The 25110-nt window shown below is 39.5% G+C and overlaps 1 long non-coding RNA gene across 1 annotated transcript; it reads left to right on the forward strand.

Moving 5' to 3' along the window:
* Window positions 1–5576: 5576 nt before the first annotated feature.
* On the forward strand, window positions 5577–21751 carry LOC133656887 (uncharacterized). Its single transcript, XR_009827190.1, has 4 exons — window positions 5577–6082; window positions 6337–6413; window positions 21510–21587; window positions 21677–21751. It is a non-coding gene; the product is annotated as an uncharacterized LOC133656887 (long non-coding RNA).
* The last annotated feature ends 3359 nt before the right edge of the window (window positions 21752–25110 follow it).

The raw sequence follows: 25110 nt of genomic DNA on the forward strand, positions 1-25110 counted from the left end.
TGTTGCACATCCACTCAACATACAGCAAAAAACTGTAAATGTATTACTAAGTGCACTGAGTGTGAGAGCGCAAAGCACATTTCTGCACTTCATCCTGGACCTGCACCATGGATCCAGGTCCCAACCCCCCTGACACAGCTTGGCGGGGAGCAAGACTCAGGACCTTCAACTGAGGTCAGTGCTCGATATACAGATGTATGTGGTGGCGATCAAAGCTACAAATCCTGCTCAAAGATCTGCCTTGTTAAAATATATCCTAGCGGCCGTCCTGAGAAATCCCTGAAAGTTTATGCAATCATTGACGAGCAGAGTAACAAGTCCCTTGCTCATTCAGAGTTCTTTGAGATCTTCAACATTCAAAGTCCTTCATCTCCATATACACTCCGAACCTGCTCTGGAGTGACGGAAACCACTGGGAGAAGAGCTTCAGGCTACAACATTGAATCCATGGATGGAAAAGTGTGCCTCTCTTTACTAAGCCTCCTGGAATGTGATGATCTACCTAACAACAGATCAGAAATCCCAACACCTAATGCTGCAGCCAACCATACTCACCTCAAATCAGTTGCTAACCTCATCCCAGAGCTGGATCCTATCACGTCCATCATGCTTCTCCTTGGGAGAGACATCATCTCTGTCCACAAAGTGCGCAAGCGGGTTGATGGGCCACACGATGGTCCCTATGCTCAAAAACTTGACCTGGGATGGGTGATCGTTGGAAATGTATGCTTGGGAGGTGTTCACAAGCCGACCACAGTGAATAACTTCAACACCATTACAATTGAACAAAGGCGTCCCACAGTCTTTACACCTTGTCCTAACGTATTTCAAGTCAAGGAGAGACATGGCCAGTTTCAAAGCCCTGAATACTCAAAGGTAACCCTCACAAAGAAATGTAAGCAAGATGACGTGGGCGCTACAGTGTTTCAGCAGACCAAAGATGACAACAAAGTCGGTCCATCCATTGATGACATCGCCTTCCTGCAAATCATGGAGAGGGATTTGAAAAAGGACATAACAAACAGCTGGGTAGCTCCGCTGCCATTTAAGACTCCAAGGCCCAAGCTTCCTGACAACAAAGTTCAAGCCTTGAAGCGTTTTTCCTCTCTGAGACGCAACTTCGAAAGAAAACCAGTGATGAAAGAGCACTTTTTTAGCTTCATGGAAAAGATCTTACAAAATGAACATGCTGAAATAGCTCCTCCACTCACATCTAATGAAGAAAGATGGTATTTACCAGCCTTTGGTGTTTACCATCCAAAGAAACCTGGGAACATCCGTGTGGTGTTTGACTCCAGCGCCCAATACAATGGTGTGTCACTAAACGACGTACTGTTAACTGGACCCGACCTCAACAACACCCTTATAGGGGTACTCCTCAGGTTTCGCAAAGAAGCTGTAGCCATAACAGCAGACATTCAGCAGATGTACCACTGTTTCTTAGTCAGAGAAGAGGACCACAATTATCTCAGGTTTTTATGGTTCAGAAACAACAACTCATCTGAAAACATCATGGAATACAGAATGAAGGTCCATGTCTTTGGAAATTGTCCCTCTCCCGCAGTGGCCATCTACTGTTTAAGACAGTCAGTGAAAAATGCAGAGCCCATTGTAAAGCAGTTTGTCAACCGTGACTTTTATGTAGATGACGGGCTAACGTCACTTCCCTCCGTCGAAGCTGCAGTGAAGCTGCTCAAGAGGACGCAAGAGGTTCTGTCAGACTCAAACTTGAGGCTTCACAAAATCGCCTCAAATAAAGGAGAAGTTATGAACGCATTCCCATCTCAGGACCATGCCATCAACTTAAAGGACCTGGACTTCACTTCAGATATCTTGCCCATGCAACGTAGTCTGGGACTTAACTGGGATCTAATGTCAGACACATTTACCTTTCAAGTAGCTGATGAGCAAAAGCCTTTCACCCGCAGAGGTGTCTTGTCAACTGTCAACAGCATCTATGATCCCCTAGGATATCTTGCCCCTGTCACCATACAGGGCAAGCTGATCCTGCGTGAGCTCATGCAGAACAACAAAGATTGGAATGCACCTCTTCCTCAAGAAATGGAAGAGACATGGTCAACGTGGCGATGCTCATTGAAAGATCTCAGCAATCTCCAGATCCCAAGAGTTTACACACAGGCCTCTCCTACAGCCGTGTCAAAAAGAGAGATAGTCAACTTTTGTGATGCTTCCACAAAGGCAATTGCAGCAGTTGCACACTTAAAACTAACAGAGAAAAATGGAACCAACCACATGGGCTTTCTCATTGGAATGGCCAAGCTTACACCCTTGTCAGAACAGACTGTCCCTAGACTTGAGCTTTGTTCTGCAGTATTAGCGGTGGAGCTTGCCGAGCTCATCACCTCAGAGATGGACATGGAGGTTGACATCACTTTCTACAGCGACAGCAAGGTCGTTCTTGGTTATATCATCTATGCCAGACCTCTTGTACCAGTGTCAGCCGACCCAGATGACCCCCAAATACTCTCACCAGCAACACTCCTCACACAAAAGGTCAGTCCCTCAACTGCTCCCGTAGGCAACTGGGTAAAAGATCTCCACAAGCAACAGTGGCGTCAAATCCAGCATTTGGCTCAAACCTTTTGGGACAAATGGAAGAAGCAATACCTATCCACACTTCAGCCACAAAGGAAGTGGCATTCACCCCACCCTAACCTCCTGCCTGGAAGTGTAGTGCTCCTCAAAGATGACCAACTGAAGATAAACCATTGGCCTTTACGACTAATTACACAAGTCTTCCCAAGCAAAGATGGCAGAGTTCGCAAAGTGGAGATAAAAGTCTCCAGAAAGGATGGGACCAAAGTGTTCCTGCGGCCAGTCACAGAGACAATCCTGCCTATGGCACCAGAGAAACCATAGTATCCTTTGGGACAGTTTGGTAGTGGCGGTTTAATCCGCCAGGCGGGGAGTGTTCTGTCTTGTTTGTTGAATTTATTAATAATATATGTAAAACCAGTGTTTAGGTTCACTTTGGAATTCAACAGTGAGGTGCACTTCCTCCTTTAGACAGCAGGAGGCAGCATTGCCTAGTTTACAGTAATGTCCATGATAGCAGGGCACAACAAGGAGTTCCTTTCAAGTAGACTTTAAGCTAGTTCAGTGACGATCACAAACATTTTCATCTGCTCAAATCTCATGCCAAACAAAGTATCATCGGTATGTATTGTTGAGTAGTTTGCTAATATTTGATTGAGTTGTATTATTTGTTGGTTGTGATGTAATTTGGGACGTTTTATGGCCAAAAGTCAGTCATGCTAATTTTCGGAATTCATACAGTGAAGTGAATGTTAGCATAGTAAGCTAGTTTGCTGTAGAGCACTTAGATTACATATTTTGTGGCGTTTATTTATCCATTTAAGTTCAATACACAGCATAATGCATGTTTTATTGTAGTGGGCTTGTGTGTGTGTAATTGGCTGTGTATGCATGTCTGTAATGTAAGCATCCTTCTGCTTGTATGTTTTCAGTTTTACCCTTTTTAGGGTCAATAAACCTGTGGACAAGAAGACGTTTCTCAGAGTGTTTGATCAAGAAAAGGTGTTAGGGTAAAGCCAAGATATTTCTACATATCGAGGGTGGCACAACATCAATAATGAATAAAGCTAAACATGTATTAGACCAAAAATCACTTCATATTCTTAACTACTCATTAGTGTTACCATATCTGAGTTAATGAGCAGAAATTTGGGGAAATAATTACAAAAGTATGCTTCAGAGGGGATGGGTCAAATGCAGAGGACAAATTTCACCACACCTAGTGTGTGTGTGACAATCATTGGTACTTTAACTTTAACTTTAACTTCAGTCACTAACCGTGTTGCAAAAAAGATCAGTTAAAAATAATATATAATGTTGGATATAGAGATCATTCAAGCCCTTTAATTATTGAAATTAAAATATTGAAATTCCACGATAGTGAATTTACAAACAGCTAAAATTATGCACAAAACAACTATCATGCTAATAACTAATAACGTACAACAATTCTTATCAACAAAATAGAAATATAACCTCAGAGAAGAAATTTACTTTAAACATTTTTATGCACTTAAAACCTTTGGTATATCAGTAGGTGGAATTCAATTATGGAATGGATTAAGCAAATAAATCATACTGTGTACTAAAATGATCCAGTGTAAGAAACTGTTCAAACTTAATGTGTTTACAAAGTACAAAGAAGAAAAACCATCATAAACATTTTTAATTTATTGATAATCTTAGTCATCCCACTATCTGAAACACAACGTACATCACTATTCATTATTTATTTTTGTAATGTTATTATTTATGATGTATATGGTGAATAAATTGAGAACAGGAAGTGAACAAAAATGTTAGCAATAGCTGTGTGATGGAAAAGGGGTAGGGTTAGATAAGCTCTGCTCCTTCCTACTCTGGAAATTGTGATGTATCATGTTGTAATTGTATGCATGCTTGAAATAAACTTAAACCTTAACTATAAGCATACAATTTTGTTCAAACACTAAAGTAGTTTTCTGAATTAATGTAATAATAATGTACAGTACTTACCTTGGAGAGCAACCGCTGTGGAGTTGGTTTCATGTTAGTCGTTAGATATTTGCCATTGTAGCTACAGTGGCAGTTCGCTTTCACCGAGTCAAGACTGCTCTTTCAAGTGCTCTTCTGAATGGGACACTTAGCCTTTCGCCCAGCGTGGGTTACGCTAGTACCTAGTTTTCCACGATGGCTTTGCCTTCAATCTTTCCAACGCCAACAAAAAGCCAAATATTTTGACCCAGAGAGATACTTTTATGAACTGTATTTTCAGGCAATCATTACACCAATTACACTCTTTGGTTTAATCAACAACTACCAACAACCTTCGATCAACTTACTCCCATACATTTTTTTAACTTTTGCCCTGAAGTACGTTCTTCTCTAATAATGTTTTTTAGATCTTGGCAGAGGAGAGGGGATGGGAAGACAGCAGGTTCAGGTCCAACCCGAGATAAAAGATAAACTGGCAGGCTACGATAAGCCCTCCTCGCTACAGGGACTCATTTACGTGGCCATTTATTGAGAACAATGCAGAAAGAGAGACAGCGCGGTGACCTGGATCTCCCAAAACCACTGTCAATCTCTATAGCTATTTGCTTCGACCCACAAGTCATTCAGAAGTGACCCTAAGCACCACCTCATCTGGGTACACAGTTGGATCTTATCGGCACTGATGAGCTAATGCAACTGGGGGTAAACAGCCTCCCTTTACTCGATTGGAAACAATCTCTTTAGTTGCACGGTCCGCCCTACCCGTGCTTCACATCCAGGCAGGACTTTCATGCTTTTCATTCACTCCTCTACTAATCACTGCACCAGACGTCTCCCACACAGCAGGAGACTGCTATACGGATCCACCTTCAAGTCGCCCAACCCGCGTTACTGTCACATTCGTTTTGGCTCCGCCTAGAGGATACAGCTCCGCCTCTGAAAATTGTACGGTCAGACAGCTGATCCTGAGCGGACTCGTGTCTGATTCGCATACGCGGACGCGACAAACTAAACCGGCGCGCGCCGCCCAGAGTTATAGGCTCCGCCTACGCGCGCTGAGCCGACCAATGTCTGCACCCGCAGACGTGGACGCGCCTACTAGCGTGTACGCGCATGAGCCAAGATCTCTGGACTTTCTTTGCTGGAACACGAACGTAAGTATAGATTTATTGATTTATTGCTACATTCGCAGTAAAGATCGGCCTTTGTGTTTCCATCATCATTTATGTATGATTGTAATGACGTTGTTTGATATTAGGACTAGCAGTAAAACTTTATATTCTGTAAAAAAAGGCTTTTATTTCCAGCGCCGCCTCCCAGAATGCTTTGCATGGGGACGTGCGTCTGACGTCACGTATCCAGAAAATTCAAAATGGCTGCACGCGGTAGGTGAGGCCCGAGCGAAAAAAAGTGGAAAAGAGTGTTATTCGTCAAAAAACCCACACAACGACGGTCATTTTTTCGCCGTGCTATTGTAAAATTGTCTTTTATCTGTGTTTTGTGTTCCGGGGGACCCCGACTCCAGAATGTGAAAGTTTCCCGCGTGAAGCCGGTGAGTAAAAAGTTCAATACAGTTAACTTAGGCTATCTTTTGTTAGAGGCTGTGAATGTGTGTAGGTTACATGCTACGATATTCCACATATTTCCAACTGCTTGAAACGAAAGCGTATTACTTTATTGTCAGTGTTGTTTAGGCCCAGGTCGCTAACGTTACTGCGTTAGTCAACAACGTAACGTTAACGGAGTGGAAACAGCCGTTCTTTGCTATTAATATGAGTGTGTATTATTTCTTTCTTTGTTCTTTAGTGGAGCTCGAGATCCTGCTTACTGTGGACTAGCTGTGTGTGACGCCCTGTTGTTTTTGTTTCCATTACAAAAAAAAGGTATGTCTATGTGTTTTTTGGCATACTTAATTGTAGAAAAAAATATAAAATGAGGTGATGTGAGTGGGAAAAATTGCTGCACATATTAAGGATCCTTTTTCTTGATCTATATTTTTGTTATTTGCTGATGTATATATTTTATATGCTGTTTTTTATTTAATTAATTTATTAGAGACTATTTTATGCTTTATTTACCTTTTTTTAATATTATTATTTTATTTACTATTATTATTATTATTTCCACATGTAAGCATAAATAATTGATCATATTAGTACATTGTTTGATTGCTTTGCTTAATGCATTCCATAATTTAATTCTGTAGTAGAATAAAGGATTCGAGTTGTTATGGAACAGATAGGAAAAGCAAACAAGACATTTGACGCACTCGATAAGGAACGATGACGCACAACAGACATATAAAAAATGGCAGAAGACCGGAACTCGGGGGTGATTTTGGCTTGTGTGTGTCTTGTTTGCTCCGGAGTAACTTGTGGTTTGTCTGCACGGCCAATTCAATTCAACCTGCACTTCTGATAATGGGTAAATAAATTTGTTGTACTAAACTACTGTTGTTGCCTGCTTAAGCTTCGGACAATCCACTACACAAATTGGCGTCACGAACAGGATGGTTTAGAAGCTACAGGTCGACAGCCGCTCTCGCTCTCTCAGTCAGGCAGACAGTGTGCTGCACGCGCGCATAACAAGGTAAGCGTTTTGCTTAAAGTGTAAACATTTTCTGCCTGGAGAGAGCTGGATCGATAAGACTAATTGCTGAATCTATTTTTGATAAAAGATAGGTTTAGTCAGGTTCTCCAAAAACAACCTGGAATGGGGTAAATTATGGTTGGATTGAGTTGTTTTATATGTGATCATTTGTCTGTGTGTTTGTTGAAAACTTGTGATTTCTTGTTTTTAACATAAGGGGATTGTTATTAGAATTTTGGTGGTTTGGAGTGTAGAAGCACAGACGATGTGAGATGAAAAATGTCTTTTAACCTCTTCATCCTCTGTCGTTGCTGGCAGAGGATGCTTATTTCTGCAAGTGCATCAGAATTAGCCAGAGTTGGACAAAGATAAATTTAAGGCAAGGGTTGCTAACTGGTGTAACATTTGGCCCATATAAAATTGATACGTCTGTGAAAGTGCGAGACACCTGTCTATGTGGAAACTGCAGCGGTCCCTAGTCCTTGTGACTCAGCGTGTAAAAAAGCCTCATATTAGGTGACCATTCAGTGACTCCGGTAAAGGAGATCAACTGAGCCAAGTTGTCACGAATCTGTTTAATGGCTGCAGAATAGACAGGTGGCGTCTCGGGCTCCATATGGTAGAGCTTTGGTGAAACTTGGTGAAACTGTATGGGACTGACCAGACACGATGTCTGTAGGTTGCTGGGTGATTCCTGGTGGTCCTATGGCGCCTTAGAGGCCAGTGATCCGTGTTGGTCAGTTTGATAACGCAGGTGCTGCTCCAATGAAACGGGTTAATCGCCGTTTTATGAGCAATGATGGAACCTGGTTTTTGTATTATGAGACGGCCGATTCCACAAAAGCACGCGTGCATTAGTTGTTTATATTGGTCCGGACCAGGGGGGCGTGGGTTGTGGGATAAAAATGTGTGTTTTTTAAATTTATATATATATATATCTGCATAATTTAATAACTTTTGTGTAGCACCTGGTTTCTTATCTGGTTTAATTCCCCCCTTCCTTCCCCCCCCCCCCTCTCGTAACCTCCCTTCACGCTTTTTCTCACAGCCCCGCTATCTGTAAAAGTTTGGAAATTGTCTAAAATGTGTGTGCGTGTGAGAAAGTAGACAAAGTTTATGTACAGAAAACATATGAGTGTATGATCTATCCATTTAATTATTTTATTCCGCTCTCGGAGGTTGGATCACGGGGGCAGCAGCCTAAGCAGGGAAGTCCAGAATACCCTCCTTAAACTTGACTATTTGTCCATCTAAGAGTGAATGATAAATGTTGTTCTTATTATTAAGGTTCTGATATGATACAGCTGTGCTTCTGGATGAGAAAAATAGTTGTCTATTGCATTTACTTTTAACTGTGCTGGTAAATTCTCTGTGTGAGTGACTGTGTGACGCATATAAAGAAAAAAAAAAAAAAGGGAGTCTAAGCTGGAAGACATTTTGAGATAAGAGTGTGTGCGTGTGGCGAGGCTGTGTGAGTGTCAGCTGTACGAGGCGTGGGCTGAAGAGGTGTGACAATGTTAGGATAGCATTGAGCTAGGATAGCATTGAGCTAGGTTAGCATTGTGTTAGCATAGCATTGAGCTAGGTTAGCATTGTGTTAGCAAAAGTTTGCTTACTGAGGCATAGTAAGGCTAAGTTAGCATCTAGCTTGGCATTACTAAGTGTGGTTGAACAGTTATTCTCGGTCTGTAGAGTGTGCTAGTAGTAGGTGCTTCCTAAGTCCAGTAAAATAATAGATATATGGAAAATTACACGTTTAAATATCAATAAATAAATACGGATTGTGGGACATTGAAACATTGTTTAATTCATCATTCATTTATATGTCTAGTATACTTTTTTTGGTACGGCCTTGTTGCTTATCTGATCCATCCAGTTTCTGTGTGGAAGTTGAGACAAACACACACACACGAACATCATAGATTAGGACACATTGTAACAACAAATAAATTAATAATATTGAATTTAAATTTGATAAAGATAAATTGATCATACATTGACATTTTAATTTTTTTAGGAATAAACACACAATAAAATAAAAGTTAAAGTTATATTCTAAAACATCTAGGGTATCTGTGCAGGCTGTGAAACATAGAGTCTGAAGAAGTACAGCTTGCCACTCAGCGCCATTGTCAAAACAGAACGTAGAGAAGCGTTAAACAAATTCTAATCAGAAGGAAGACAGACCAAAATATGAGAACTTAAGTAAACAGACAGCAAGTAAACCAGAAATAATAATGTAAATAAATAACAAAGAAAGCAAATTTCCATGTGACATTGGTGCATGTAGAATTACAAATAGAGAATAAAACTAAATGGAAATAACTGTCTGCAAGATGAGCATGACGTCATGAATTGTGCTCGGGTTAGTAATAGATAGATAGATAGACAGATAAAACGTTATTGATTGTTTTGCATTCCCTGTCATCCTAGCCCCCCTCCCCAAAAGAGGAGTTGTACAGTGTAATGATGTATGAGACAAAGGATTTTTTATAGGCTAAACCAGTAGTTCTCAAAGGAGGGTATGGTGTTTCCGCCAGGACAAAAAAGGAAGGTACTTGAAGGTATGCCAAGGGGTACCTCAGATTTTAAATATTTTAAAATAGCGATAACTCAAAATCCTTTATAAATATAATTATAGAAGAATAATTCTTCAACAAAATAAATATTTAGAATTAAGTTCACAAGCCCAGATGGATCTTTATTACAATATCCAAAGAAGGTTGATGATTGATTATATGTATAGAAATCTTTATTATAATTCAATCACTTGTTTAATTTTAAAAAAACGTTTAGTTATTCTCATTTTTTTGTTTGTCCAAATAAGTCAAGTAAGACCACAACAAATGAGCAATATGGTGCACTGTTATACAATTTAATAAATCAGAAAATAATGACATTATGCTGTATTTTATTTCTTTGTTTTACTGGGAAAAAAGGTTGAAAACCACTGCCCTAAATCATATCTAAAGCTAAAATTATTTTATAAGACTGATTATTTTGGATTATTGTGTTTGTATTGTGAGAGAAGGAGAGAAAGTGAGAGAGAGAGGAAGAGAGAGCAGGTGAAAAAACAGATTGAGGGTGAAGAGGATGGTTTGAGAAAATATGGGAAAAGGATGTTTATAACCTTACGTTATGTGAATGGTTTCTAGGAGAACAGAAAATAGAAACATTGTGTGAAGTGTAAGGAAGAGATGGATACAGGATGTTGTTTGTAAAGGAAAACGAAAGTGAAGAAAAGATGAGAAAGTGACAAATGAAGGTATTCGTAAATGGTATGCTGTTGATTGTGGTTAGCTGCAAGTTTGTTTATTTGTTTGTTTAGTTGTTTGAGTGAAATGGGAAGAAATCAATAGGAATAATTACATGCAAAATGGAATAAAATTATGAGTGCGATAGATAATGAATGAATAAATGAAATAAGTTTATTTTGGTCATATAATCAACCATCAACCAATTTGTGTGAGCAGTTTAACAGTAAATTAGACATATTAACAATCATACACATTTACACACAGCAAAGAAAAGAAAAAAGAATGACCGAAAAAAGAATAGGCGGAAGCCAAAGCTTATATTGGCCTATGATATACAATTACTGAACATTAAATTACCTGGAACATCAACGTTAAAAGATGAAAGTAATTGTTACTATATTTTATAATGTTAAAAAAACTTTACTTTTCAAGGGTCTCCAAAACCATAACAAAAAACTACATGTGTTTAGCTCATCACTGAGGATGGTACATCATTTAACTCCTAAAACTGAAATACATTTGTGTTTTTATTGTATTTTACTTGACCTATTTCAAAAATCAATATCCCCCGTAAATGATAGTTTTCTCCTCATAATGTAAATAAGCTAAGAATACAAACTGGAAGGCTGTTGTTCTTTACTCTTTTGTTTTAAAATTAAATTATCTGAACATTTAACACATTATGACTTATAAAAAATAGATTGGTATGATCATAACAATAATGCTTTGTGTAATATTGAAATGAGCCTTTTAATTTTAAGTATTGGGTCTATATTTCTTCTATAAACATTTCCCCAAACTTCAAAACAATATTACATATGGAAAAATAAATGCATAATATAACATGTGCAGACATTGCTTATTCAGCATGTGTTTAACTTTATACCGAATAGCAATGGATTTGGATATTTTTCTTTAATATGTTCAATATGCGGCTTCCAACATATTAATGATCAATTACTATTCTCAAGAATGTAGTTCATATACTCTGTCAATTTCCACTTGATTCAACTTTAATTTTTGTTTCACAATTTGACTTTGCACCCTGGACAGGTCGCCACCTCATCACAGGGCCAACACAGATAGATAGACAGACAACATTCACACACTAGGGCAAATTTAGTCTTATTAATTTCTACATATTGAGATCTATTACTTAAAATAACTACTTAACCACTGTTGTGAAACACTTTTACTTTATGGGAGTATTGGGATAGGATTGAGGAAGATGTCTGCTGTGGTGGTGGCTAGTTTGGAAATTAATTTAATAAAAGTAACTTTAAAGTGCAGTCTGACATTTTAGTTTGGAGTAAATTATAGTTTTATTTAGACATTGCAGTCGTCGTCGTCGGCGGTCACTCGAAACGAGTATGACTGTCCTCCGTAGGGTCGTCTTCTGATTCCCTATATGGAGGACGCCTGTGCGTGGAATCTTTTAATGTGGGGAGACTGGTGCACGGTCAGCCACCACACAGTCCTTGGCATTGAGCGGGCCAGGGTCCAGTGGCATGGAGACCAAGACGACTGGGGACCCGTCTTTGCTGCAGCCTTCATCCGCCTTCCCAGCCGTTGTGGTGCATTCCGCTGCCGCCATCTTCCGCCTGGTCCACCGTTGAGGCGGTTTTCACTATTCGCCCATAGCTGGGGTTATTTACCCATAGCTGGGACAGGGGTTGACTGGGCACCAGGGCATGTCCACACACCGGTGGGCCTGCATGCCCCGTCTCTGGGGCCCCCTGCTGCTCCGAGATCCCGTACAACTTAGCCTGGAACCGCGAGGTTCCAGTTACCGTGTGTGGCCACGAGGAGGCATGTACGAGTCTTGACAATGGAGAGGCTATGTACCGGCTGAGGAGGCTTATGCACTCGGCTCCTCTTTTCGCCCTCTGAGACAGAGGGCTAGCCGGCGGCACTAGCTGAAAGCAATGAGTATCAGGCAGAAGCAGCATGCAGCATAGCAAGCAAAAGCGGCATGCAGCATGCACTAACTACAGGTACTACTACTCCAAGGCTACTGCACTAGACGCATCACATCGCCCTGTGCGATGTTTTCTGCACACACACACTGCAGTACACCATACCATACGCCCGGGAATCATGTTTGGTGATTTGGCTCCCAAGTTTTTTATGGTCTTTGGTGTGACTCGGCCGGGGTTTTGAGCTTGCGACCTGCCGATCTCAGGGCGGACACTCTAACCACTAGGCCACTGAGATGAAGTAGGCAAACCAAATCTCAACAGCTTGCAGTTAGCAATAGATTTTGAGAGTATAATGCGAATAACTATAACTTTACAACCGTTTGCTGTGAATAGTGTTGAATAATAATTACAAATAACAGCCTACATTAATAAATAGAATAAGAGCCGATATGTAAAGTGTTAAAAAGAGGAGAAGTGTGATTAGGGCTGGCGCTTCGAGCATGGCCTTGTGTGTTTGTTATGACTAAGTTGGATAACCAGTCGGAGACATGCAAGGCAAGGCGGGGCAGCTTTGTTTGTGTGGCGTTTTTCCAGGAAAGGACAAGACTCAAAGTGCTTCACAGACAACAAAGTGAAATGAAAGAAAATAAAAGCAAAATTAAAATGCAGACAATAAAAATAAACACAGTACGGACGTTAAAAGTTAAAAGATTAAAAGATTAAAAGATTTAGCTAAAAGATAAGGAGAAACGTGAATAAAAACATTCCTTTGTTTTGGAGAGTATCACGCACAGCAGGAGGTCAGAGTGCAAGCATGACAGCTTGCTCGCGCCTACTGATAGACAAATGATAGTTTAAATTAACTTATACATAATTTTAAGTGAATTAAAAGGGTACTTAAATACGCATGAAGTAGTACGTACAATCTTTGAATTAAGGTTTTTGATTAGCAATTATTGGGATGGTTAAGACTGTAATTTTAAAACGTGAAATGCAAATTGAACTAACCGAGAGGATATGAAAACGATGGGTGTACATGTTTTGAGTTCCAAATTCTGGAGGAAAAAACCTCAACAAAACGTAAAACCATACAGACTGACTTGGGTGGTAGCCACGGTTGTGCTAGGTCAAGCGAGGGTGGAAAGGATATGCAGCCGGGGGACTGCCAGCTTCTCTGAACAAGACAAGCTCCAAGGTGTAGCCAGAACATGCTCACAAAAAATACAGGTGTGACAGCAGGACGAACAGCAGGATACAAACAGACCCCTGCTGGACATAAGTGTCAACGGACAATGTTCAACACAATCTTTGAAGCATTCCTTTGTGGTCAACCTGCACACACCTTGTAATGACCTGCTTACGAACTGTGCCCTGACAATTCAATACTGCACAGAAGGAACTTCCTGATGTTGCCTGACAGCACGACATCAGCTGACAACTACTGGGGACGCCTCCCAGGAATGAGTGGAAGACGGGGACTGCTCCAACTGTCCTAGCACTAGCTGACTGAGGTGCGTCCGTGTGTCCTGCCACCCAAACCGCCAAAGTGTATGATCACCAATTAGACGACTCATAATAGGAGCCTTTTGACTCTTATATATGGTGGGACTCAAGGTATGGCCGCTCATGTGAACTATCCTTACAACAATTAGAATGGTATAAGATGGACAACTAATGACCCACATTGTTCCTTTGCTCTCTGTCCTGCCTACGAAAAAAAAAAAAATTAGGTCAAATGATAAAACAGGGCGTAGCTGCCGCTGATTGAACCGATACGCAAATCAATTATTTCGGTTGTCTGTTAAAAACATAGCTATTGGTTGCAATTTGTACATTCCTGCTGTAGGCTACAAAGAGCTAGCAGCTACACAACAGCTGAGCTAATAGAAAATTTAAGCATATCAAAAAATTATAGTTGCTTATTACATACACAAAGTCGCATGAAAGACAGAAGTCTGTAGAAAGTATTCAGTAACAAACGTGTCCGCATTATTAAACTTTCTACCACAGGAAACAAATACAGCAGTTACTGTCAGACTCTAATCTGGATTACCTTGTCTATCAGAGACATGGTTAAAACCAGAGGTGTGGACTCGAGTCACATGACTTGGACTCGAGTCAGACTCGAGTCATGAATTTGATGACTTTAGACTCGACTTGACAAAATGTAAAGAGACTTGCAACTCGACTTAGACTTTAACATCAATGACTTGTGACTTCACTTGGACTTGAGCCTTTTGACTTGACATGACTTGCTACTTACCCCAAAACCTAAAGTTTAAAAAGTTATTTGGGAGCGCTCCGTAGCTTTCATTTTGTAGGTGTCTGTCTATCTGTGTGTGTGCTGCGTGTCAGCGTGTGTACTCTCAGTACAACAGCCAATCAAATTAGATCTACATTGTTTTCATCACACAGCATTCAGTCAATCAAATTGCAGGACAACCAATGAACATGAGTTGTCAAACAACGCGCCAGTGAGAAAGATTTATACCAAAGTTGGTTTCGTTCGGGTATAAAAACTACGACTTGGTCAACAAAAAACGAATTGCCGTATGCAAATCACGCAGTTCGAATATTACAGACGGAGACGCAACAACTTCCAACTTCGTTCGACATTTGAAGTTGCACAAAGAAGGGTAAGTTTTGAATGTAAGATAACGTTTATTGGCTAAGTAACATGACTTTTATTTGCTGTGTAGTTAAATCAGTGAGGCTGTAAACTCACTGCTAACGTTATAACCATAGACATCTTATAAGGGTACGCAGCATTGAGCGCTACTGCCTACTGGCGCAGACGAGACGCGGAGCCGCCATCTTGGAGTGGTGATCCGCTCCACTCAGTGCAATTCATTTGGCAGGAGCAATGAACTGTCAACGCATTTAATTCATTTTACCTCACTGAATACCACTCATTTTCACGCGCTTTTTTGTCATACGTGTAGCTATGATAACGGACTCATGTTTTATTATTCATAGTTTGCTTAACAGTAATAGAATATTCTTATATGCTATAAGTGACCAGACGTCCGAGATCAATCCTGGGAATATAAGCCCAGAGAAGGGGGAAAAAAACCGTCAGCTATTTTTAAGTTGAAGAAACAATATGATTACGTTATACATACATGCGTATATCCTACATAAACAATGTATGAATACATTAGATATCTATATATCTATAGACTGTATCTGTGTTGCTGCAGCAGCAGAGAGTTTATTCTGTCTTGACACTTTGTATTGATATTTTGTATTACATTCTTCCCTTAAATGATCATGTTTACAGTGTTTGTTTTATATGTATTTTTTATTTATGTCGCTTTGGATAAAAGCGTCTGCCAAATACTTAAACATATATAAACACCTGAAACTCTTTATATCAGCTAAAACCACCAATCTGTTTCACTGGATTCAGAATAAAATCAAATGCTGTCTTACCCAACAATGTTAGTATTTGAATATTGTTACTTGAAGACTTATTCCTGGTTACAATTATACTGTTAAGAAAGTATTGTCTTATATTTTGCCTAAAATGAGAATGCATCATAATCAGTGGCGGCTGGTGAATTTTGTTTTAGGTGGGGCTGAAAGTTTGTAAACCAAACCCCTGTAGGGGCGTCATCCTCCCCCAGAAGATTTCTTTGTGATTTTCACATACAAATATTGAAGATCTTTGCTCCTTCTCAACTCTGTGGTAATGTTATTTTCATAAAATACAACCAATAGTACATTAATGTTAAATCTTACTTGTGAAAAGTAATCCCCCGATTCCTATTTTCAACAGTCCGGTCATTTGAGCAGGAAAACGCTGAACACCATCTTTGTTTTCTACCTGTCAACTGTCAGTTTAGGCTGCTCGCCGGCTCCTCATCACCACTTCAAGATGCAAATTGCTCGCGTGACAGCAACCAATACTGCATCTACTTATAAGATGTCTATGGTTATAACGTCATTGCAAACACAGCAATATGTTGCGTCCACTGCAGTTTGCTACCTTATTCATACTTTTTGTCAAGTGATTTTTTTAAGCAGGGTTGCATGAGGTACCTAACACATAACGTTACGTTAATCAATGTATCACACACAGTAACATAACGTTAGACGGCGGTCAGCAGCACCGCATATTTTAGCCACCTACAAAAAGACAAACATAGTCAAATAAAGGTCAGTTAAAATGTATAGTATATTAAGAATATGTGTACATATTGCATAGGGCCCTGACATCTAAAAAGTACAACTCTGTTCATTGTTATGTTCATGTATTTGTTATGTTTTTCATGTGTACGCACACATAAATACACATACAGTATGAGATGAGATCAATGAGATAAGGTAAGAACAGAATAGAAACTGCTGTGGAACTAGTTACAATACAATATGCCATGGAAATACAATGTTAACACTTTTGTACAAATAAGTACAGTTGCACTTGTTTTTGCAAATGTGTTTATTCTGTAAAGGAATGAGTTAAATGTTTAAAATTGTTTAAAATATTAAAATGACTGGTTAATAGTGATATTATGAATTGCTATGTCAGTACTTTTTTTCCCCTGCTATTTCAAATGCACTTGTTTTAATAAATAAATACAACGGTTTAAAAGCATACACAATCTGTGTAAAAATATTAGTCTGTGGTCAAAAGGACTTGAAAGGACTCGAAACTCAAAATGCAGGACTTGTGACTTGACTTGAGACTTTCCAGTCTTGACTTTGGACTTGACTCGGGACTTGCCTGTCTTGACTCGGGACTTGACTCGAGACTTGAGGGCAAAGACTTGAGACTTACTTGTGACTTGCAAAGCAATGACTTGGTCCCACCTCTGGTTAAAACCCACAACAACTTTCGTTCTAATTAATGTCCCGGGGGACAAGATTACAGAAAATACAGATCGAGTGACAAAAGGGGGGAGGAATTATGATTTATGAAAGGGAAACATTAAAAGTAGATCAATTTGAGTATGTTGAAATTAAAATTACATTTTCCTCAGAAATGTATTTCAAGGTAATTGTAGTATACCGACCGACCACAGCTAAAGACATTTTTCTTGATTCATTTTCAGACATCCTCAAACAGCATAGTGTGAAAGAAGTAACGTCATGGGGGACGTTAATCTGGACTGGTTAAATAAGACGAGTAGAAAGAAACTTCATGATATTATAAACGGCTTCTACATGATACAAATGATAAGCAGCCCTACTAGAATTACAATTGGATGACAAAAAGCAAAGAGAACATCTGTAAATACACGAATACAAAACCAGAAAGAAGAGTGTAAAATAAAAATACCATTGGATTAATAAAACAATTTGGATTCTAATAAAGACATGAGGACTCAGCTCTCATAAGAGAAATTATAACAGGTCGAAATACAGAACGTATGATTTAAAAGTTTGGAGGAACAAAGTTACAATGTTTATGCGGAAGTCTAAGGCTGACTTTCACTTAGAAGTAATCAAAGTTGCAAAAGGGAACATTAGAAAGTTATGGAAAACCAGATACAAACTTACGGAAAGAGAGCAAACAAGAAACAACACTATAACATTAAATATCAATGGCGCTACTATCGCAGACAGTCTGGACATAAGTAATAATTTTAATGAACATTTCATCCAGTCTGTACAAACCCTGAATAAAGAGTCCCTCAAAATCAGTGCAAATAATTGTCATTTATTCAGGATGGTCTAATTTTAGAATTAACAAATGAAACAAAGTTAAACAAAATCTTCACTGCATTATCAGACTCACGATCTAGAGATATATATATGGGTTGGACACTATCTTCCTAAAAACATATAAGGATTGTATTATTGCTCGTATAACAACGATTGATAAATAAATCAATAACGGAAAACACTTTCCCTACCACGTCGAGAAACTGCTACTATAATTAAATCCATGAAGCAGGAAATAAAGAAGACCAGAACATGTACAGACCAATTAGCCTTCTCCACGTTATAACAAAAGGAATAGAAAAATTGAAGTTAAAAGGTGGCTTTGGAGCAATCAAGGCTGCTCACACGGTCACTAAGAGGGGCATTATGTTGACACATCAATTTAATGAGTATTATATTTATCCATGAGAGCATTTTTGTTGTAAATTTTGAGGTATGGCTGTTAAAATCTTGGTTGTTGTTACGAATGATGACAGATGTAAACAAGAGCAGGTATTGTCTTTGTGTGATGATGTAAATAAGGTGTGGTTGTATTGTATGTTAAGTATGTGTCCATGAAGGGGCATTTGGTGACTTTTCTTAAAATTGATTACATGCTACAGTATGATTATTTTTGATTAATTATTGATTGTTATGAATGTATATAAATTATGATTAATTAGTGTCATAATTTTATTGCTTGATTTTTAGATCCCTTTAATTTAGGTAGCCAGGGACTACAGATGGAAAGTAGCTATTTAGATATAATCTGGTACAGAACATATCTGTTTCTGAACTTAATGTTTCTGTGCATTGTCCCATCATAGATAGACTGAATTAAATACAACTATTTAGTGAATTATTGAGGCCACAATAATTCACTAGGTGTTGTAAAATATCAAAGTACTATTGCAAAAGCGAACAGTGACCTCAAACATGACCTGTCCTCCGCCTCTGTTCTTGCTGCACTTGACTATCAGCTGCCTTTTCTTTTTCTTGGATGTTTCTGAAACTACTAATACTACTACTACTATTACTATTACTATTACTACGACTAACACTGTCCCTGTGAGAGGGACAGAGGGGGGAGGTGAGTTTGGATTGGGTCAAGTTTGAGCGTGTTGAGGTTTTACTTAATCGATATGATCAATCCGGTACAAGGATAAAGGAACGTAATGATTTAGATTGACAATTGCAGTGGTTGGCGAAAGCAACCCCAACCTCAAAGGAGGGTGCCAATTCAGTAATTAAATGTTTTGTGAATGATCTAATATCCCGACATGGTTTCCCCAAAAAGATTAGGTCAAACAACGGCACCTATTTTAAGAAAGCAGGTTATCATCTTCAGTCACAAGATCAGCACTTCTCAGGACCAGCAGCTTCCTAGGAAGGTGGAAAGACCATGAGACCAAAATGGTAAGTTTGCAAAATGTAGAATTTGTGTGCCAGTTCCTCTGTGCAGATTTGAGGATGAAAGCAGCCACTCCAGATTCCCTTGCACTCGCTAAGAGGGGCACGGTCAAAGCCAATCCAGGACCAACACCCGATACCTGACTGGAAGGAACCGAGAGGAGAGACAACACCTTGCCAGCGATGACGAGAACAACTAAGGTTGCCAGCCAATGGGTCCACCGGGACTCCAGCAGCTGTGGAAAGAAGTGTCGGGAGTGCCGAAGCAGCGAGGACCTGGACCAAAGCCCCACGCCCCATACTCTGCCCCAGCCTTCCCCAAAGCGCCCACAGCTCCAACTTTTTTTCAGCTTTTCCCCAATTTCGGCCAGCACGGACATGCCACCAGCCTGAGGCACCACCGAGCCATCTATACGAGCACTAATCGAACATGGACTCATACGAAATTCAGTTGTGTGTTCAAAATCAATTGATAATTAACAATATTGGAAACCACATTCATTGCAAATGCCGGGAAAAATATTTTGCAAATGTCTTACAGTCATAAGTCTATATACATTCATCTATTTATGTTCAATGATGTTCATGATCCAAGTATTTGTTATTCCTTTACTAAATCAAAGGGTAGGCCACTAATTGTGTTCTGTGAGATGGTTTTACTGCAGGCTGGTAACAGCGATCGCTCTGAAGGAGGGTCATAGACGGAATTTTTGCCTCGTATAAAAACATTGAGGTTTTTGCCTCTATCTGCGGTAGAGATTTAAGTTAGTGGTCTATATCAGAAATTGTTTTGGTCCAGGGTCTTAAGACCCTGGAAGGCGGGTATGTAGTAGAATTTCTGACCTTTTGACCTATACTTCTTGTCTTTTAAGAATGTCCGCTCATTTTCAATACTCTTGTATTTTGTGCCATTGAATGGACCAGTTGTGGGACAAAAGTGAATATTAAGTCGTGCCAACCTGTCTACAGAATGTGTTGACTGTCTAAAGGATTCGAGTTGTTATGGAACAGATAGGAAAAGCAAACAAGACATTTGACGCACTCGATAAGGAACGATGACGCACAACAGACATATAAAAAATGGCAGAAGACCGGAACTTGGGGGTGATTTTGGCTTGTGTGTGTCTTGTTTGCTCCGGAGTAACTTGTGGTTTGTCTGCACGGCCAACTCAATTCAACCTGCACTTCTGATAATGGGTAAATAAATTTGTTGTACTAAACTACTTTTGTTGCCTGCTTAAGCTTCGGACAATCCACTACAATTCCACATACTGATATACTGAAGGTCTTAAGTGTTGTACGTGCGTACAAATGTTTTAAATTACATTTCTCTCTAAGATTATTTTTCTCCTCTTTTTTTGAGAAGAATTGTTGTATATTCTTGGGTAGCAGGTTATAGTTTGCTTTGTTTATAATTTTAGCTGTTTGCAAATGCACTACGTCATGGAATTTCAGTATCTTTGATTCAATAAATAAAGGATTTGTGTGTTCTCTATATCCAACATTATATATTATTCTAACTGATCTTTTTTGTAACACCGTTAATGAATGAAGTGTACTTTTGTAATTATTTCCCCATATTTCTACACAATAACTCAGATATGTAACACTAGTGAACAGTAGAGAATATGAAGTTATTTTTTGTCTAGAACATGTTTTGCTTTATTCATTATTGACGTGTTTCTTCTACTTTATGTTGTATATTTTTTACTTGAGATTTCTAGTTCAATTTATCATCAATCATTATACCTAGAAATTTGGTTTCATTTACTCTTTCAATTTCTATTCCGTCTATTTGTATTTGTGTTTGACTTTCTCTTCTACTGTTACCAAATAGCATTATTTTAGTTTTACTGAGATTCAACAATAGTCTGTTTTTGTCAAACCATCTTTTTAATTTGTTAATTTCTTCTGTTATTATTTGTATTATCTTCTGTGTGTTCTCTCCTGAACAAAACGCTGTTGTATCATCCGCAAATAATACTAACTTTAAATATTTTGTAACTTTACAAATGTCATTTAGGTCCTATATTGATCCCTGAGGTACACCACAGGATATATTTAGCGTTGTAGACGAAACCACCACATTACTATTAAAGATATGGTTAACATTCTTAGTGCTAAAGATATTCCCCTCTCCTTGTATCCCTTCTCCCAGCTCCACCGTCTCGCCGAGTGCCAGCAAGAGTCATGAGTACTTGTCAACTCGACTCCTCAACTGGAGATAACTTTCTAGGTAAAGACTGATCTCCAAAATAATATCTCAGCATCCAGTAACCATGGTTAACAGATCACAACCATTTAATACCAATTTATCTCCCTTAGCACCTCACCATGGGGAAGGATGTATTCATATGCCTTCACCAGCACCTGCATTAAACATGCAGAGAGTTACACAAGGTAGGGACTGATCTCTGTATACACTACACCCATAATTTCAAACCCTACTTTACGATTGAGCTGAAGTTTTGACTATTATGACCTGTACTTTTACCTTTCTTATAGTTCTTACCACCTTGGGGCACCATCCAGGTAAAATCTCAGCTCATCTCACTTGCTTATTTGTATACACTAACACCTGTGCATGCTTTTGTCCACGTTGTTCCTTTGACGATGAATAAATACCCCATTTCTTTCTTTCTACATTAAGGGTGCCTTTTCATCTGATTAAATTTATAATGAACAGGGACATTGCGGTTGTCCCAAGTGATGATAGGATGGTTTTCTGGCCCAGCTATAAAAACACCGACAGAATTGAAAGGGCCGCTTTAAATGAGGAGCAGCATGAGCCAAACTGGCCAAGATTTGACATTTCTGTTGTCCGAACTTGTGGTATGCAAATTCATAATCTTCTTGTTTAAAAATAACGTCATAGTTGCTTCTCTTTATGCTTGGACTAACCTATTGTGTCTATGTTCTGACCAGGTCTCTTGTAAGAGAGAGACCTGATTTATCATCATCAATAATAATAATATTCTGTTCAGCTCTACAGCTAATTTGAAACTCATGTTCATTTTAACATATTCAATTTTAGACAACTACAAAGACGCATTAAAAATAATGCAACAATATGGAAAGGGCTGCGACACCTCAGACCTGCAATCTGAGGCAGAGAACGAGGAGCTGCCAGAAAAAAGGAACAGGAAGCCAGTGTAAGTGTGTTCCGTCTTGTTTTTGTCATGTTTCTACAGTAATAGGAAGGTTATTTCCGGTAGCATTCAAAAATAGACCAGAGATGCTTGTACTATATGTATATTTGGCAATTTTGGTATTGCAATAATCCTAATGATATGGTTACCCTACAGCCATCGTCTCTAGGACTCAGATGATAGCGAAGAAGACCCGGGAAATAGTGACCTCACATCTCTGGGGTTGGCAAGCCAATTGCACAGGCAGAGTAAGGAATAATCTCTTAACATCGAAAACAACAAAACCACCACATTAATATTAAAGATATGGTTAACATTCTTAGTGCTAAAGATATTCCCCTCTCCTTGTATCCCTTCTCTCAGCTCCACCGTCTCGCCGAGTGCCAGCAAGAGTCATGAGTACTTGTCAACTCGACTCCTCAACTGGAGATAACTTTCTAGGTAAAGACTGATCTCCAAAATAATATCTCAGCATCCAGTAACCATGGTTAACAGATCACAACCATTTAATACCAATGTATCTCCCTTAGCACCTCACCATGGGGAAGGACGCATTCATATGCCTTCACCAGCACCTGCATTAAACATGCAGAGAGTTACACAAGGTAGGGACTGATCTCTGAAATATTAGTGTATAGATAGGCCCCTTGGGTATTACCAGTCATGGTTAACTGATGGCTCTCTCACAATGCCCACCTCACTAGGAACGGCAGTCCCTCCTCGACTCCCTCCACCCCCCTCACCAGCAGCCCTCAACATGTGGCAGACAGAGGAGCCTGGATCCAGCCTGGCCTACAGGCCAACATGGCGAGGGGGAAGAATGGCCGACAACATTTCCTGCTCTGGTGAGCAATAACTGACAAATACCGGATTGTCATTCTGTGCCACAAATTTTGGAAAAAATTCAAATTCACAAGCAATCACATATTTTCTTCAAACTTTGTCAATAACTTTTGTCATTAACTAAGGTCAATAGCTAATGTCAGGATTATGAGTAATGAGGATAAAAACTGAAACATGTTAATTTTATACTGCTGTTTGTCAACAGCGCCTGAGGTAATCCAGATCCTTAGCCTGCTGGAAACTATTAAGCACAACCAAGACCAGCTGATTGCGAAGGTAAACTTCTTAAGCCTTGAATAGGTCAATAATTCATAATGACATTGATTTTGATTAATTATTATTTTTTAAAGAAAGAAACAGCCTACATGGCAGCTTTGTGTGATTAGAGTAAACATTGCTACATTTTCTTCTTACATTTCACCTGTTTGCTCTTTAAATACCACTTTTAATGTTATTTATTTATTTCGATCGTATTTTTTAAAAATGTGCCCTGGGGCCGTTAAAAAATGACCTGCAGGCCGCAACTGGCCCCCGGGCCGCACTTTGGACATCCCTGGCCTACACGAATACAAACATAGAATGATAGTACAAATATAATAAGAAAACAATGTCAACCTCCCAAAGTTGGGTTATGGATATTTATTTATGCCCCCCACCCCCAACCCCCCACCGCCGTCATCCAACAGAGCCAAACAAGTACTCTGATCAAGGAACCAAATAACGATATTGTTTAAACATTTTGGATGTCTTGCACACCTATACCCTGATCACAAATTCATAGTTTACCCACCTTATTTTAACCACCTCCATTAACTTTAAGTCATGTTTTTTTTAAAAATGTAATCTCCTTAATACCTATCACATATTTTGTATTGTGTAAGCATACTTGGCTTTGGATGCTACATACCATAAACATAAACGTATCTGTCTTGTAATCTTGTTTGATTACAGGTGCTGTGAGTAAAAATGTGTTGACAAGGTCAGCCACGGACGCTGAGGTCACCAAACACGCCATCAGGTGGTTCAACTTGGCGGGGGATCGGGCAACGAGGAGACGAGTCCCGCTTCCACCTCCTCAGGAGGAATAGAGATGTATATGTATAAATAAACAACCTTTTATTGGACTTCTTGTCATTCACCAGTTATTCATTTTCTGATATGTTAGCTGTGCATGGAGCGGCGTTTCCTTGAAGTTGTAGCCTAATAGATTAAATATGTATATTTACTTTTTAAATATATATTATATATATTTACTTTATAGAGTGAATTGACCATTTTCTGTTTCTGCCTATTAACAATATTGTTAGTTTAAAAATACAAGGCAATGCATATGTAAGCCTATATTGCTGTAGTAGGACTTAGTGAATTTTTTAGTTTCCTATTTTATCCTACAGCAAGAACAGAAGGGATTTTGAAAATAAGATAAAGGGGTCCAAAACGGCCAGATGAGCCAGGGTTTTTATGAGTCCGTTGCTGGTCCGCGGCGGGAGGTTAGGCTTTGATCTTGGGTGCGGAGCGGATGCAGCGCGCCGTCACGGTGCACACGCCGCGGAAATAAGGCTTTGATCATGGGTGCGGAGCGCATTCAGCGCGCCGCCACGGCGGCGGGTCGCGGATCCGTTCCTGAGAGCAAGTGGACGCCCATGCGGGTCCGTTTCGCGGTTCCGTTCCGGAAAGCGCGATACCTCCGCGGGGGATCTGCCGCGGAGTGTTTTTGCTGTGTGGGCTCCAACTCCCAGGCACGAGGTCAATGGCGTTCTTCCACTT

Source organism: Entelurus aequoreus, linkage group LG09 (genome assembly GCF_033978785.1).
Source record: "Entelurus aequoreus isolate RoL-2023_Sb linkage group LG09, RoL_Eaeq_v1.1, whole genome shotgun sequence".
NCBI classification, from domain to species: Eukaryota; Metazoa; Chordata; class Actinopteri; order Syngnathiformes; family Syngnathidae; genus Entelurus; species Entelurus aequoreus.